Here is an 11,861-nt window from a genome sequence, read left to right as displayed (position 1 = left end):
AAAAAAAAAAAGATTATTTTGGGTTTCAGTCTACCTCCTTTGTTCATAAACATTTTGGGGCAAATGATGACATTCTCCTATAGTACTGACCCAAATAACTAGAATCTCAATGAGAAACTTAGAAAGCTGTGAATTGTGAGGTAGGCATTAGTATTTCCTTGACCAAATCCTGTAACTAATGAATAAAAGTTAATTGGTTCATATATGGAAGTAAATTGGTGAAAGGCAGATGAATATAATTAACAAGCAGGGGAAGTACATTGTTTAATATGTAATTGAAGAATTGAGAAAGAAGTGTGGCATGTCTTATTTACCAGTATTTGAAAAAAGAATAGATGCTTTGGTATACAAATAAATGCAGGTATAGAAACATAATAGAAGCTTTGTCCTACAGTGGAACTTCAACTTCTTTGGGCAGTGATCAGCTAAGAAGGAACAGAGACAGTTACAATGCAATGATTAACTAGCTGACAAATCTATTATTCATGGCAGGTATGTGAGCAGTCAGGGCAGCGATGTCAGTGGCCCCTACTCATCAAGCAGATTTACCAGTACAGACTAGATGTCTGGAACCAGACAATACACAAAAACAATAAAACCTATAGCCAGCTAAAGGAAGGTTCAGCACAACCCATCTCCAATTTTAAATAGTACCAGAAATCTCCACTGAAGAATGTTTCCCTTGGGATTAACACAATTGTATTTACAAGCCATTGACCAACATTTACCTCTATTTATCTTACTATGCGTAGCAACATGCCTGAAACCCTATCTAGGAATTCCCAGCATATTACCAAAAAAAAGTGATTTTAACATTAGTTGGCAGAAATTTCTGTTGATAGGTATGGCCATCATGTCATTACATGAACAGATGGTCCAAGTGTGTCCATTTCACTGACAGTGCATTATGTGGGTCTTTTTATCCCTGAACAACCAAACCAAACAAAAGCAGAACACAGAAGAGGCCACTGTGCCTTCCCTCATTTGGTTGGCAGCTTCATCTGTGAAATATGAAAATAAAAAACCAACACAGACTATAATTCTTGTATAGTACTATCTCTGCATAACATTTAATCAAATAATTAAGTATTCATACCCCAAAGTTATCCTGATGTTTGTGAAGATGGAAAAATACATGAAATCTTTAAAACTTTTTCAACTCCATGATCTTCAGTAAAAGGGGGAAATAGTCATATTTCTTGATCATTAGGGTTTTTTTACCTAACCAACAATTTATAGGAAAAAAACAGATTACAACTCTTTATTGGTATTCAGGTCTTTTAATGAAACCTCAGGGAAAAAAAACATTGAAAAAAAGGAAATCCCCATATTAAAATCTATTTCCCTTTGAAACAGAGATGCTCTCTCTTTGTATTTAATACTTTTACCGAATAATTTTTAAATACTCCAGATGAAATATTCATAACCAAATGAACCAACAGTCCAACAGATATCCAGTTGCAAACTACTACATTTTATACCATGAGATTTCTTGAAATACACACGTGCACACACACGCACATGAACATGTGCACACGTGTGCACGCGTTGCTGTTTGGATGCTTAATATGGTAGCTTTATCTGTACACCCAACCTAAAATATAGTTTACCATGATTTTGTGAAATAAAAATAAATAATATTGTGAGGAAAAGGAGAAATTAAAAATTACGAATATATTTCTATCTATAACAGTTAGTAGTAAAAACAATAGCTGAGAATTATATTGCTAAAATGCATCTACACATGTGGCAGTGGAAACTTCTGTGCAAGAATAATGCTGTTACCCACCTTCAAAAAGAACTGATGAAGTATGAGGTTTAAGAGTACATCTTTAGTACTTCTGTACCTTAAAATATTGCCGAGTATTAATTTTTCGTCAAGTTGTCATTTTCTCTGACATTTGGTTTTATTAATCAAGGCATTTATCATTAATTTGTAGAAAATATCGTAATTAAGCCAAATAAAATAAAATCCTTAAAAGGTTAAAATTAGAAAGCAGGTGAATTAGAACTTTGACATTACCCTGTTGACATACTGGAGCATTTTGAAAGCATGGGAATCAAGTTTTTGCAGTGAGTTTGGTGCCTCAATCTTGGGGCTGGCTGGTTTTTAAAAAATGTTATAAAGATTTGATTTAAACCTCTCTGACAGTTTTGACATTCAGATGAAAGTACTGCTGCTGCATTTGGAACAATTTGCATATCCCACTGCTAAACGGAATGTTTGAGGTGTGCACTGGTGTAAAGAAATTAAAAACAAGCTATCACACGTGCTTAAGTGTATGTATTCACAAAACTGATGGTTGGATTGCAGCACCCCATCCCCCTCCAATGTAATCTGTGATTTACTCTTCTATAATAAATTACCCTACCATGTTATTCTCGCTGGAAGATCTAACCATGCATGTAAGAAACAAAGTAATTACAGCCCCCTCTTGTCTCAGAAACCTTCTTCAATCCCTATGAGTTCTTTATACACAATGCAGCAACACAAGTCTATTGTACACTTCTTGCCTGAAATTCTGGACTTCTGACTACAAGTAGCCACTAAATCTCATCTGCACGATTTCCTGCACAGTTTTATTGTCTATAACAAATGCATTTTTATCTAGTATAGTTAGTTGTAAAGCTCTTCCTGAGGATGAATGGGTGCTGACTTTTTGGCTTGAAGCCAATATGTCTATTTAAGAAAAGGACAAGGTTTAAAATCAGAAGAGTTCCAAACTGATTTCAAAAACAGAGAAGGGCCATAATACATTCCCATATAGAAGGAAGAAGAGGTATAGCAACACCCAATTAGGCTGAGACATTCTGACATGACACAAGGGTTCTTCTTTTTTGACTTATAATTTCAGATTATTTTTTAGGTAGACATAGAAAAAGATATTTAATGTGTTAAAGGGCAATAAAGACCTGAGGCAGTAAACCAAGGCCTTAAATATTATGAAACTTTTCAAGAAGACAAAACCCATTCAAGAAAATATCACTGGACATTACCTTCAGTCTTCAGAGTCTCAAGGGGCAATCCTTAATACTTCTTTTGTGTGACTGTAAAAAGAAAACACTTAAAATTAGAAATCTGCTAAGGAAGCAATTTACATTTCCACAGTAAGTCTATAACTAGTCATGAGAAGTAGGTAGCTGAGTTTGTGTGTGCCAACTAATATCTATAGTTTTCAAAAGAAAAGAAAGGCTAACACATTCACTTCTGTATGTGCAGTACAAGTACAAAGTAAAGTATGGCACAAATACATGATTTAAATCAATGTGTATACAGGGTTTAGATGCAGACCAGGGTATTTATTACAGTATTATTAGAAGCTTTCTTAATTTACACAATTAAAGTTTTTACATTTATGTTTGTATAATTGAAAAAAGGTAATCCCAAATAGTTTAGCCCATGTATTTGTCTATTCTTAATTATCAGAGATTTTGCAAAGATCTACTGTGTATAATATACTGGTAAGTACTGATGAGTTAGGAAAAATACAAACATAAAACACAGGCCCTATCCTCAAAATAATGAGTGAGGTTAAAGAGATTTGCATAAAGGAAGATAATCCAGAGAATGAAAAGTAAATGGAAGGAAAGAAACAGGGAGCAGAGGGTAACATGTTCAATATAGCTTGAACTGGTATACAGTACCTAATGAACTGACATTAGAACATGGCTTTATGTCTCCTGTCTCAGCAAGCAAGGCTATTATTGTAGGGTCCTACACAGATTTGGAGGCAGGGATGTCAAACAAATGAATGAGTCACTTTTAAATTCTTTTCCATCCACATGCGTTTGATAGTATATACTCAAACCTAGGACTGGGAGCAGTAAAGCAGGCAGGATGCTGAGGTGCCTTTAAAGCCAATTTGGTGAGTTTGAATACAAAAAAAATTAACTAGAAACAATTCTCCTATTAAAAATTGAATTTGCTATTTTATGTCCTTGGAAAGTTATCCCTCTAAATTTGCCATGAAATTTCAATGATGACCTTGATGTCATATCTACTAATAATCTCCAGAGAGATTATTTGATTCAGCCATTCAAAATCTCAAAAGCAGTTTTACTAATGGAAACGCATACATAAACATAAGCCAATCCTATTAGCCGGTGCATGTACAGTAAAAAAAAAAAACAACAAAAAACAAACAAACAAAAAAAACCAACAACAACAAAAACATTAAAATGAAAAAGATCTAAGGATTTTAACTGATTGGATCTTTAATATGCATAAATAATATTTTATGAAGGGAAAACAAAGAATCAAACATCAAACTATACCAGTAAACCGAAACAAACCTGAGTTTAAGCTGTACTGATAAATGGGATTGAGGAAAGGAAGGTGCTAGTCCTGTTATAGTCAGGATACATGAGTAATATCACATTTACTCTGCAACACCGAACTTTAGAAAGTTAGAATCTTTTGGGAGGAATGTGATTAGAACCATTAATAATGGATAAACAGAATAAATAGAAAAAAAATTGTTCAGATTGTAGGGATGAGGTGGAGAAATTTAATTTGGAGAAAATTAATTTGACCATTACATGATATATTATAAAAGTAATTTTTCTCTATTGTCTCCCCCACTAGAATGGAAGTGCCATATGGACAGACACTGTCTTTTTTCACTGTATTCCCAATTTCATGAAGAGTGTCTGCCATATCCTAAGATCAATAAATATTTATTGAATGAAATAATGAACAGCCTGATCAACCTATAAGACAAGCACTAAGTCTGCATCCATTTACAGATAAAGAAATTTAGACTTAAAGAAGTTAAATTTTATATATTAAACTTTGCTCTTCCACAACTGCAAACTTCTACAACCCATTGTTTAGTCTTCCATTCAATATTCATTCTAGCAGTGGAAAACAAACAATAAGCAAGTAAGCTGTTAAAATTATAACATCATATAATTAGTACAATGAGTGCAAACAGTAAGGTAACGGCATTAGGAGTGACATGGGCAGATATTTTAAATTGGTTTGGACGAGAAAGCTTCTCAGAGGAGGTGAAAATAAGAAAAAGTGTACATGAAGTGAGAGAGAGAGAGTCCAAAAAGTATCTAGGGGACTAGATGGGCTATTATAAGAGGTAAACAAGTTAATATATATTACCTTGCTTTGTACAATGCACACAGCAAACAAAACTCTCAATATCTATTATTTTATTATATTGCCATTATTTTATAAATAATGAATTTCCCCCACTAAATTATAAATTTGTCAAAGACATACATTTTTCTTTCCCTATGGCTCCTTAAATAGTGCCTAGCAAATATTCAATAAAAATTTACAGAACTGAAAGTAGGAAGACACAATTATCAGTTCATTAATTAGAAAAAGTAAATAGACTATATGAATATGAAAAATGTCATCATATTTCATATGCCTGAGTCAATCTAACTCCTTTAAATCAATGTCACTTAATTTTTTCTGGGTTTTAGGGAAGATAAAAAAGAAAAGCATATAAAATGCCTAGAGTCAATAAGTCGTACATTAAAAAAAGTAAAAAAGAATCAGAAAAAAAATAAAGTTATCAATATTAGGCCACTATCTTGACCATTTACACACACTGTCTGCCTCCATCAGATTAATACATTTTTCTAGCACAAGGATTCTACCACACAGGTTTCCAATTCATTTATGTGTTCCTAATACATGCACAGAAACTGGTATATAGCAAACATTCAGTAAGTCTTTGTTGAACTAAAATTATCTTTAGTAGTTCTAATGCTTTATAGTTAGTTCAAATTTTTAAAAAATAAATAAAACCAAAAAGGAGGTTATAACAAAAAAAATATCAAGTGTTGGTTTTTGACCCTGCAGCAAAGGAGTAGAGAACAAGCTTAGTTTTCACCAAAGATTGAAATGTAGATGACAGTGTGATATTGGCAGTGGAAGAGACAGATCAGTAGAATAGACCACAGGGACGCTAATATGGGATAAGTATTACAGGTAGCATTTTCACAGCGTTGAGACTAATTACATAGGAAAATAATTTTTTTGTTCCCTACCTCTTAGCAGGCACCAAAATATAAAGCAGATTGATACATCTGAATGTAATAAGTAATCAAAGAGCTGTAAGAAGACCTATGTATATAATTTTCTGAATTCCAAGGTGAGAATGCCTTTTAAGCCACATAGACAGTAGTAGAATATAACATAAGCATAATGATTTATCAATTTCACTACTTAAAATTAAAAATTTTTCAAAGTCAAAAAATATCTTGAATAAATATGAGGCCAACAATAAAACAGATAAATATTTTTAAAGTATATGACATCGTAGAGTTAATAATCTATAAATAAATAAATAAAACAAAGACCTCATTTTTTTCAAATGAATAGGGAATTCACAATAGAAAAAACACAAGCTAAGATATATATAAAATAATATTAATCTGTAATAGTTATCTGTAATGAATATTCTGTAGAACTAATCTATACTGAAAGGAATGCAAATTAAAGTAGCCTAAATATTCCAAACAGTGAACTAGTTAAATAAATATGTGATATAATGTTAAGCTTTCATTAAATATGGCAAGTGAAAATTTACAAAGCATCATTAAGCTTAAAAAGCACATTGCAAAATGTTAATAATAATAATTTTTATGATATGATATATACATATATAGACTATGTGCAATGCTTGGTTCTGTGAATAAATGTAGATCTGTATGTATGTGTCTATCTATGTATCAGAAAAAACATGTATGCATTAGAAAAAGCATGTAAGGACCTATATACTAAATTATTCCTAGCACTAATCTCAGACATTAAGATTATGGCAGATATTTTTCTTCTTGTGATTTCTTTCCAAATTTTCTACAATAAACACAAATTACTTTTTATAAACATTAAAGTCACTAAACAAGACCTAGTCTATGTTGCAGAAAAAAGATTAGATGACATATTACTAGATTTCCTGAATGTTAAGAAAGCCAGTTGAAAAGGTCTATCTGTCCCTATTTTTGAAGGGCACCTCTATTGAAAAAAAATAAATAAAAGAGGAAGGAAAGAAAGAAGATGGAGCAAAAAAAGAAAAGAAAGAAAAATAAGATTTGTCAAAAACAAACAAAAACAGCAACCACCTATAATAGTATCTCTTAGATTCCTAGGTCAAATTTTAATCAATCACATCTAATTAAGTTTTCAAAGAAATGCACAGCCTGGAATGTAGAAAATTTAAGAAGTTTGAAGCTATATTTATATAGTAAGCATACTATTTAGTATAAGAGAAAACAAATAGAACATGCATCAGTTTCAGTGATAGGACTATTATAGTTACAATTTCAAATAAATAAAAATTAAAAGCAAGCAAATGATACAACAAAACAAATAGAAACTGCTAAAGGCTATCCTCTACTGATAATTATAGAAAACAAGTCTTCATTAAATAAAAATTTTAAATATGAAATTTGACTGTACCTCATCAAAATGGCAAATGAAAACCAATTTATAATCCTTAAAGAACATCAGGAAGAACCTATACACACGTGGTCAAGAGGACAAGATGCAGTCCCTCGAAGACTGGAAAAGCCTAATTCAGTTCTAGTCCATAATGGTGCTTCTTAAAATGAAGATATGCATTCTGGCTTTGGATATTACCAGTTTTTAAAGCGCCGGAGAATCTGATAAGTTCTATGGTAGACTTCTCCAAGAATCCATTAAAGTGACCTGACCAAACCCCATAATGAAGCCATCTAAGATCAAATCAAGTTCCATTGAACCAGGCTCTGGGGCAACAACAAAAGACTATTCACTTGACTCAGTCATACTTGCTGTTAGGTATTTCAGTTTCCCCTCCAAACAGAGGGGAAAAGTTCAGAAAGATTATGTACTAAATACTTCTTTTAATCCTAAAATCCAGTCAATTTCTTTTTTTGTCACTTGTCTCTTTAAAAGTAACCCAATCCCTTTCCTTTATTATGTGCAGCTTCACTCCGTTCATTTTTATTTCCCAGTAGCAGAATGTCTTAAATAAATTCTTAAAAACCAACACACCAACAAATAAATAAATTAAAACTCAATGACTATAAAAAGTACACAGTCTAACCTGCTTAATTATTAACAGGCAAACAGAATGCACTTCTGAATTATCTACTTAAACTCCTTGAACTAAAAACTTTAAAGTTTTTGAGCTTGGAATGTGTACGCTTTCTAAGAATCCATAAATCAATTATTTTAAAATATTCTATTAGGCCATTTTAACAAAAGCAATTAAAAAAGACATCAAAGTAAATGTGAATTTAAACACTGGCATAGCGCATAAGAAATACAACATATTTTTAAAATTTCAGAGATCAGTAAAATTCCCTTCTTTCCAATTGTCCCTTGTCCTCTTTGAGATACTTTATTCCACAATACATTTGGACAGAATGAGTAGAAATATTCTCTACTAAATTATATTAATGAGATGGATATAATTATGGTTTTGGAGCATTTATATAATGTTCTTATTCCTAAGCATATCATAAGAAATATACAATTACAAAACTATGGAAAATGTTAATAATCCCAAAACTAGAAGGACAGAAAGAAAAGAATTAACAGTAAATAAAATTCATCATTTTTTCTGGATGAAATACTAGCTCAGCTAATATATTGAAGAATGACTGCTCCTTGACACAAGTAAACATCGATTACCTGGAATGCTGGTTAATTAAATTCTGGTTACCTAAGGGTTCACCAGAGACAATAAAAGTTTTTGCCTTGATTCTTTTAACTAAAAACCTAAGATATACTAGCAGATTTTCCTGCCTTGGTAAATAGGGTTTTATAATTATATCTTCATTAAAGATGAAAAATTTATACTGCCATAGAGGATGGTTCTTAATCTTTTGGGGGGTCATAAGTGATGTTCCTCTAGGAACTCAATTGCCTCGATGTTGACGCTTTGCTAAGAGCAAAAGGCAATCTTAGCTTAACATTATTCTGCCCCCTACCCCCGCCCCCAGGATCCTGTAAGTCTACTTTAACATATAAAACATATACAAATTTCCTTTGGAAATCTCCTTTATCTCTACCCCACCCCCACCCCAAGATATATTTTGGCAATCATCCTCCAAGGATATGGCCCACTGATACACGTCTGAAGGATCTCATGACTAAGGTTTTACTAGACAGTAATAAATGACCTTTTCCTAACAACAGCTAGCCCCATCAAGGTCCTGGAAACCTTGCTTCCAGAATTCCTTAGAGACTTAGGCTATCCCTAACCTCCTCCCAACTTGAAAGTATATTAATCAGTCACCTGTCACAACCCCAGTGCAGCTCTTTCTGTCCCTGGATCCTGTCCCTGTGCTTTAATAAAATCACCTTTTTGCACCAAAGATGTCTCAAGAATTCTTTCTTGAAAGTACAACCCGAACCCCAACATTTTCACATTGGGGATTATACTGACAACACAGTAACCCCAGGCATAACAAGGATGTTTAAAGTTGCTTTTTGAAGACATCTCTAATAATGAAGTATTTTCTTATGATTTGTTTCCTTTCTTCTAAAAGGGGAGTGTAAAAACAACTCTGCTTAATTTAGTCTTGGTTAAAGGTTAAGCATGTTTCCTTTTAGGATAATTGCACTACCAGAGAGAGTTTGAGCTTTAAAACAAAATAGTGCTGTTTTCAAATCATTCCACATTCTAGAAGTGGCAACAATTTTCTTACACTTTTGTAACTCTTAGAGGAGTCAGGGTCAGAGAGAAAGCTCTGCAATGTTCACCTTCACTTCTAAAGATTATCAGATAATCACAAATATATAAAAATTCCCTGTTTCAGGTTTTATTCTAAACACTTTTATGTATATTTGCTTATTTAAACCTCACAAAAACTAGGAGGTGGGTAGCTAGATATCAGATGTCATTATCCTCATCTTATTGATATGTAAACTGAGGCATGGAGAGATTACCGTGATTTCCCAAGGATCGCCCCTCTACGGAATGATAGAACCAGGATTCACACCTAGTCAATCAGGCCAGAGGCTGCACTTCTACAAACAGTATTATATTTTCAGTTTCCGTCATGAGCTGATGGTTTCTCTTATGTGGTTCCATATGTAACACAAGTCCACCTCTTCACTACTATGCAAGACATATTCATACTGTTTTTCCCAGACATACACATTTGGGGAGTTGTTTTTAAGTTGCTGACAAAACTGGTACCACCTCTGTGCGGCTGGCAGTTAAATACCATTGTTAATTTCCCAGAATCAAATGCCCAGATGAAAAAATAAGGCACCACTATCTCAGTAAATGCAGAACCCTACAATAAAAGCTGACCCTCCATTTCCTTTTTGGAAATAGTTCTGGTGAGATACAAAATTGAACGATTATATAGTCTATAGGCCAACCAAGACAACAGGATAAATGGCCCATATTGTCATAATAACAGTTCACAAAGGTGAGAGCCCACAAGTTGCTTCTGTGGCTAAAGCTGCAACAACATGAAAATTTTCTTGGTGTATCCTTCTCACAGAAGGATTGCGTGCTCCCAGAGATAGCAACAAATTCGTATCTCATTTGCTTTCAGTGCACCAACCTTAATATTTTCAGTGTCCCATAATGAGCAAAGGCTGGAAAGAAAGATAGAGAGAGGGATGGAGAGGGAGGGAGGGAGGGAAGAAAGAAAAGAAAAAAGAAAGGAAAGGAAAGGAAAGAAAAAAGAAAAAGGAACAAAGACAAGACGGGAGGGGAGGGGAGGGGAGGAAGAAAGGGAGGGAGGGAGGAAGGAAGGAACGAAGGAAGGAACGAAGGAAGGAAGGAAAGAAAGAAAGAAGGAAGGAAGGAAAAAGGAAGGAAGGAAAGAAAAAAGAAAAAGAAAGAAAGAAAGAGCTTTTTTATAGTTTGTACAGAAAAGTTTTCAGTTATAAATTTGTTCCATCTGATTTTTACTGAATTACTTCCTACATATAAATGCAATCAAGCAGATACCAGTAAGATACAAATATAAAAGGGCAAAATAAGGCCGAATGTTCAGAGTCCTGAAAATGGTTAAAGATCAGATAAACAGGAAAGAAAGCTGGGCAAGGGCAAACAGGAATATAGATGCAAAAATGCATAACAAGAAAGAACCTTGGCGGGCGCCTGGGTGGCTCAGCTGGTTGAGCGGCTGCCTTCGGCTCAGGTCATGATCCTGGAGTCCCGGGATCGAGTCCCGCATCGGGCTCCCTGCTCGGCGGGGAGTCTGCTTCTCCCTCTGATCCTCCCCCTCTCATGCTCTCTGTCTCCCATTCTCTCTCTCAGATGGATAAATAAAAAATCTTTAAAAAAAAAAAAAAAAAGAAAGAACCTTGGTAACTGAGGCAGCTTTTCTTCATTAGATCCAGGGACTTTTAATGAAGTAATTGATTCCAATGCAGCCAAGCCAGGCTGGGAATGAAAACCTGGTTAAAATAAAAAAGTGTATCTGGAATAAAATACCATCCTCAGCTCCTTTTGTGTCTAACTCATCCTACATACCATAATAAAACAAATATTTGGAAATCATCTAGCTATTACCTTATTCCCTATACTGATTCCCAATCACTTACACTATCAAATCCAATGTGTTTGGTTTACAAAGTCCTCCATAATCTGGTTCCATTGTGTATCTTCTCTTCCAATTAATGCAGAAATTGTACCCTCCAATCCAATCAGATTAAACCAATATACATTGATTCAGCAAACATTTATTCAGGCCTATAATATGTTAAGGAGCATTCATGTAATTGAAATCTACATGGTCTTGGAGCCAAAGAATCAATGCTAATCTCCAATTTCTCCAAAATTCTATCTCAATGCTTTCCCTTCTTACTCTTCTCCTATACCTATCCAGATACCTATGCATGCTCTTCCTTTGGATTCAACAAAAATTGATTCAGATATAAT

The 11,861-nt window shown here is 33.7% G+C and overlaps 1 protein-coding gene across 11 annotated transcripts in view; it reads right to left on the bottom strand.

Moving 5' to 3' along the window:
* ZBTB20 (zinc finger and BTB domain containing 20) overlaps positions 1-11,861 on the bottom strand; it is a 764,927-nt gene that overhangs the window by 608,813 nt on the left and 144,253 nt on the right. For all 11 annotated transcript variants that reach the window (XR_014138210.1, XM_081796727.1, XM_081796734.1 and 8 more), the window contains one exon: positions 2,998-3,048. The gene's annotated coding sequence lies outside the window, so the exon portion shown is untranslated. The remainder of the gene's footprint in view (positions 1-2,997; positions 3,049-11,861) is intronic.

The sequence above is a fragment of the Leptonychotes weddellii genome, chromosome 1, assembly GCF_054177405.1.
Source record: "Leptonychotes weddellii isolate Sample4059 chromosome 1, ASM5417740v2, whole genome shotgun sequence".
Taxonomy (NCBI): Eukaryota; Metazoa; Chordata; class Mammalia; order Carnivora; family Phocidae; genus Leptonychotes; species Leptonychotes weddellii.
This window is presented reverse-complemented; position numbering and strand designations above follow the sequence as displayed.